We start from the raw sequence: 6,453 nt of genomic DNA on the forward strand, positions 1-6,453 counted from the left end.
CGGTGCCGCTATCGGTGCCGCGGCTGGCGCTGCCGCCGCGAGGCCCCGCGCAGCCCCGCGCCTGCAGGGGAGCTCGCGGGGGCCGTCCGGGCATAGCGGGCGTGTGCCCGGGAGGGGAGGAGAGCAACTTCAGCCCCCCTGCCCGCTCCTCTAGCGTGCTCCCGATTCCCTGGAGGAGTAAGGCAAGGAGGCAGAGGGCAGGGAGTCCCCGAGTTTCCCATGGAGCGTGTTGGGTGTTTTTGTGTGTATATGTGTGCATCCCTGTATGCAGAGATGCTTCTCATGGGTCTAGGAGTGACGGGGAGGCTCCTGACGAAACCCAAACTCCGATGCCTTATGGAAGTCTTGCAGATCCACCAGGGCGAGCACTAGAAGCCGAGTTACTCTGGAATTTCCCCAGCGTTCGCAGCGAGATGAGCGCAGGGTTCGCTTGGGAGATGTGAGGACTCTTCTAGGAAGCTGTTGGTTGCTCACAGTAGCTCATCTCTTATTTTGCTGTGGCGCTGCCACAAGTCCCTGGCTCTGGATCAAATCTGCAGCGTTGTATAAAGGCAATTATGTCTGAAAAAACAAGCATCGTGRTGTGTGTAGCTACTTTTTCTTCCTGGACCAGATTCTGTTGTTATTAATCCCACTGGAGCCATTTAAAGAGATACAGGAGTTACACTCAAGCAATATGTAGCATGGAAGTAACAGGAAATTACTGAAACAGCTAGTATCTATACCGTTATAATGCTTTTGTTAATGCATAGCGTGGTTATGAGATCATAGCTTTAATGTGTACGAACCGGAATGGCCTTCAGAGTGTCATTTCTCTGCTTATTGCAAGCTGCTGTACTATCATCTCTGGCATTTTTTTCTTTCAAAAAGGTTCTTTAAACTCTAAAGAACTTAAGTGAGAGTGTGACACGATGTGAACCTTTGCAGTTCTGTGGGTTTGAGGCTGAACAGATTTACGACTGCTACGAGTGTGCCCTTTGACCACAGGGCAGGAAGGAAAGCCATTAAGAAAGCGTTAGGAATTCCGCAAGGCAAGGTGGGGTGATGAGGTTGGGAGCGCGTGGTGCTCTGCCGAGCTCTGTGCTGAGCTGTGCTGAGCTCTGTGCTGAGCTCTGTGCTGAGCTGTGCTGAGCTCTGTGCTGAGCTCTGTGCTGAGCTCTGTGCTGAGCTCTGCTGCGCTCTGCTGCCAAGGCTCACCTGGCTCCCAGCGTGTGCATCTGTGGGGGAAAAGTCCCTTTTACTGTGGGTCAGAGCATTAGCTGTCAGAGTTCCTGGGGTAGCGCTGAAAACCGAATGCTTCCACAAACTGGAACTTGTTTTCCTGAATCTGCCAACAGATTAAAGAGATTTAAAACATAGACAAGGCTTTTTTATATATATATATATAAACACACGTATATATATATATATATACACACACACACACACACACACACACACATATTTTACTATTTTCTAGGAGTTCTAGGTGCTGAAATCCTAAACATATCAATACAGATCTGTTTCTCTTAGTCACTTTAGCAAAAATACCTAACTAATGAGGACATTTCATAGTTCTAAGTTACTTTTCGTTCTTCCGCTGTCTCAAATGCTCCAAAATGCCTTCTTCTGTCTCAAGTACTGCATCTTTCCTATCRTTGTTCAATGGCGTGTACAAAGGAGATGCCATTTGGCAATATGACTTGTTTAACCTCTCGTATATATTTAGCTTTTGACATGCTAGAGATTAGCAAATCCCATGCTTTCTGTCTTCAGCCTCTTGATCAGATTTGTATTTGAACTTTACAACATGGACAAAACTTGCTAGGAACTTCCACGATGCTGCAATTTTGTCTTTAAGAGCAAGAAAAGGGAGAATAAAAAAGGTMATGAGTTAGTTGCACGTGTGTGTAGCGATGCAGTATTGTCACAGGGACAAAACGGCCCCGACGAGGATGTGCTGCTGGGCTAATAGCAGAGATGCCAGGGCCCTGCCAGCTGGGACGTGTTGGACAGCTGTGTTTTGGTCATTAAGAGGATAAGAGAGCCTAATTCCACAACACTGAGAAATGCCAGCAGAGTCTCGTAAGGACACGGGATGCTGTAAGAAATGGCAAAGGATTGAAATTCCAGCTCTGCTTTACTGGGAGGGAAGAAGAGGAGACACTCGGCTTGTCCGCGAGGTGTGATACGTGTTTGGTGTTACGCAGTGTTTCAGTTCACAAATCCCACTTTTCCGCATACATCTTCCCAGCAGTTGCTTGCACCCGTGGGCTTGTGCTTGCACGCCCCAGTAACACTTGAGTGCAGAGATGTCTGTTAATTAAATCTTTGCACTGTAGGTCTTTGACCCTAACAAATGTGCTGTGCGTTACCCTGCTGAAGTGGAGGAGCATGGAGAAAAGTAGAGAGAAGCAGACCTATTTAGGTGAGGCATGTGTATATATATATGCCATATATTCCATATATATATATATATATATATCCTACCTAACCACAATAATAGGTTCACAGTGAAATATATATATAATTTATATTATAGAAAAATAAATATATAAAATATATGTATATTTATATGCATATATATTTTACTGTGTTAAGGTAGGTAAACTTCTTAACTGTGTTAAGGTAAGGTAAACTTCTTTAATTTTGTCTTTGGCTATCCAAGTGACTAGCAGTGCTTGTCCTTGTAAATCATATTTTATAGCAAATAACCATGTAACAACATACAGGATGATGTGGGGAGAACCAAAGATGAATCATGCGTTCRCAGACTGCAGCCAACCAGTTATCGAGCTGTGGACGTGCCATGTAGGTCACCAAGTGGCTCAGGGGTAGGTTTGCAGCTCCAAGGTCAGTGTGTGGTGGTCTTCATCAGGAGGACTTGGTGCTGCAGTTTAGTTGAGGTGGTGACTGACGTGGTGAAGGGCCRGGGCCCAAGGGAGGCTTAACTAGTTCTTGTGATGACGTTTTTGTTGAAGTGCCTCTTGGTTGTTTGTGGAGCTTCGCTGGTACAGGTATCTCGAGCAGTCTTAATGCAGCACTAGCTATAGCAGCGTGGCTGAAACGGAGAGGATGTGAAAAGTTGCCCTGTCCAGCGTCTGTTTCCCTTTGCAGAAGAGGCGACCGAGTGGCCTGTGCGGATGGTGCCGTAACGCGCCGAGCCAAGGCTTGAACGAGGGCACGGGGAGAGGAGATGTTCAGAACTGCTGGAAATGAGGGTGGAGAGGCAGGAAGGCCTCCTCTCTGGATGAGATGCTCCTTTTCTGAATCACTCAGATCACGAGCACTTTAATTGCTGTTTTTTGCAGGCTGCATGCAAAGCTTCATGCATCGTGTTAGCCTTTTATGGATAATAACCTAAACAACTGAAGGAGTACAGGAAAAACATTTTTTTGACTGGTGTGTTCTGGAAGATTACACGAGTTCATTTTGATTGTGTGTAAAGTTACCAGTTGACGCCCTGATCTACTAAGCTATCTGTTTTTAAACAGGCAATTTAAAAATAGTTTTTAGCTCTGTTTTTAACTATTCTTCTTCAGAAGTGGCTTCTGAATGTTTAAAATTAGTCATGGTCTTAAGTATACCTTGTTGAAGTCTTAATTAGTCTTCTCTACCTTTGTCTAAAAGTGTATGGATGTCATTGGTTGATCAGAGACTTTTGAATAGAATATTGTCTTTGTACATGTCTATTATTATTAGTGCCTTGGAATCTTAGATACCAATGTATCTCTAAACTTACTTTTCCACATGTGTTCATAAACATTATGGGTCCATCTAGAAAAACACTGCTTTTAAATGCTCCCTCATTTAAAACTTAAGTCCTCGAACTGTTCAGTTCCAACTCTGTTGGCTGGAAATATGGTTAGTGTAAATGACCTTTACTCCCAGCTGGAGATTATTATTGACAGTGATAGCAAACTACTTTCTGCTTGGTAATCTGTAGAAATACTTCATCATTTGATCTTGTGCTGCAGTCAACCCCAAAATAGAACTATATAGTTCTGGTACTTACCCTGACCAAAGGCGCTGTTTTGTATGAGCCTCCTCAAAGGAACAAACAAAAAAAACCAATAAACAAATATGTAGATATCCCAACAAACACCTCCTGGCTATGCTACTGACTTTTTGTCATGTCTAAATGATGATTTGACTGTCATTTAAAAATGTTAACTTTAGTTTCTGTGTCCAGCTTTTCAGCAAGGAAAAAATATATTTAAAAATGTTTTGGAAATCAAGGAGAAAGCAAGCAAAGCAAGACTTTGATTTACTTATGGTCTTCTCCTAGACCTTGCACCTTCCATGTGTAACTGAAAGTAAGAGTGACAAAATCTGAGGAGGGCTCCCTTCAGCTGCTAATGGTCCAACAGTGTGAGACTGCCCTGTGTCTTTTCACTCTTAATGCAGGACTAACTTGTGTGCAGTTTGAGTTTTGCTATGGGTAGTTTGGGTAACAACTAATTAGGCTTTGATGCCTCCCCCTCTACCTTCTTTTAAAATGTGACATTCTTGGTTAGCTTTCTTTTTTTTTTTTTTCCTTTTGTTTTTAACACATTGGTGACTAGGAACATGCCTTTTTGCTTGGTGTTCTTTGCTGCTCTGTGCCTTGCAGACAGATGCCAAATTGGAAAAAAAACCCATATATCTGTAACTGAAGAACTCTCTTGAAAATTCTTATTCCTCAATGAAGTGCAAAAAACAGCAGCGCATTCTGAAGAGAGCTTTGAGATAAAAGGATAGTGTCCACTGGGACATGAATCTTGCTGTGAAGAGAGGCTGAATGTTGGCAGTTTGGAAAATAAGAAGGAAAGGGAAGGCAGCGTGGGAAATGACAGGAGCGGAGAGGCTGGGCATGGGAACAAGGCAAAGAACCGCATTTGTGGAAAGGGAAAGGTTAAGGGATTATGCAGACAGCAGGCAGGAGATTTAGTGAATTTATATTTATCTCGTAAGCAATGTCAGAATTGTAACCAGCAAGTGCCGCGCGCGGCTGGGATGATGCTGTAACACATCAAAATGGAAAGTGAGATATGGAAGGGGCTGCAAGTTAGCATGGGTTGTGGGCCATATTTTGTTGACGCTTTTAACAAAGAGCACATGAAAAGCCTCCCTTATCAAGCTGAGCCTATGGGTTAAGCCTGCCTTTGTTGTCATTTCATGTGTGCGATTAATATATATAGACACATACACACACACACACACACACACACATATATATTTAATAGCACTTCTGGCTGTGCACTTTGCTTTTTAAAGGGCTGAATGAGAAACAAGAAGTAGAAATGGTTACTAGAGAGGTAGTGGAGTGTTGAGATTTGCTATGTCCTACTTAATTAAGAAAATGACTTATCCGGGTAGATTTGATGTTTATGAAGCTTGGTAGTTGGTTAACATTATTTTATACTTCTAGTAGGAGAACGGTGCATATGTTTACATGTTAGTTACGTGCAGCTCTCACATCACAAACTGTCTTGTTCTTTTTCATTTATTGTTCTGCAGTGAAAATGCTTAAGAAGCTGTCTTATGCAGCCTGATATCTGGTATATATTGAGCTGTGACTGAAATGTRTTTCTGATGGAGATGGCTTATTAATAACATTGCATTTGCCTTTTTCCAAGCACCAGGTTATGTGGTTAAACAACAAACACTGAATAATATATCAAACACTGAATAATATATAGTATCTCGTAGATGTAAATTTTATATATATATATATTATATTATATTTGTAAATATATATATATATATATATAATATCTTGCCTGTTGTTTTAACTGTGTGTTTCCTTTGTGCTGTATCTGGCAGCTTCATGTATGCCCTCATTGCTGGTAAGCAAAAGAGGAGCAATGTGGATGCGAGCTTAAGAATGTGCCCGATAGGCGATTGGAAATAAACCTATGTTTCATTAAATACAATTTTKTAAAATATAAGATGGTATTTCAATATGCTGCTGAGGTCCGGTGCTGAAATATGAGGGAAAAAGGAGAAAAAAAWGCAGCTACTGTTGCACAAAGTTAACTGGTTAACAGTAGCAAGCTAAAAAGAAAAGTTACTGATTTTAAAATATAATATTTTGACTTTAACCCACCTTTCATTAATCTTCTGAATTTGACTCCAATTTGTACATTGTTTATTGTCAAGCGTGCTTGGGTGCTGATATTCCTCGGGACAGCAGTGGTGGAGCTAYAATAATAAAAGGCAACTAGAAAATCCGTAATAGACTTCAGCATCGCATTTCCAAGCTGCAGATATCTGCTTTGATCCTATGAGGCTGAAAGTCGTTCCATGAGTCGAACGAAAACCATATCTAGGAATTTTATGTATTGTAATGTACCCTTCAGTACATTGATATGCATTTGATACACAGCTGGGGAGGGACTCTTTCTTTCTTTCTTTCTTTCTTTCTTTCTTTCTTTCTTTCTTTCTTTCTTTCTTTCTTTCTTTCTTTCTTTCTTTCTTTCTTTCTTTCTTTCT

This window comes from Nothoprocta perdicaria, unplaced genomic scaffold (assembly GCF_003342845.1).
Source record: "Nothoprocta perdicaria isolate Ctin4 unplaced genomic scaffold, notPer1 scaffold_133, whole genome shotgun sequence".
NCBI lineage: Eukaryota > Metazoa > Chordata > Aves > Tinamiformes > Tinamidae > Nothoprocta > Nothoprocta perdicaria.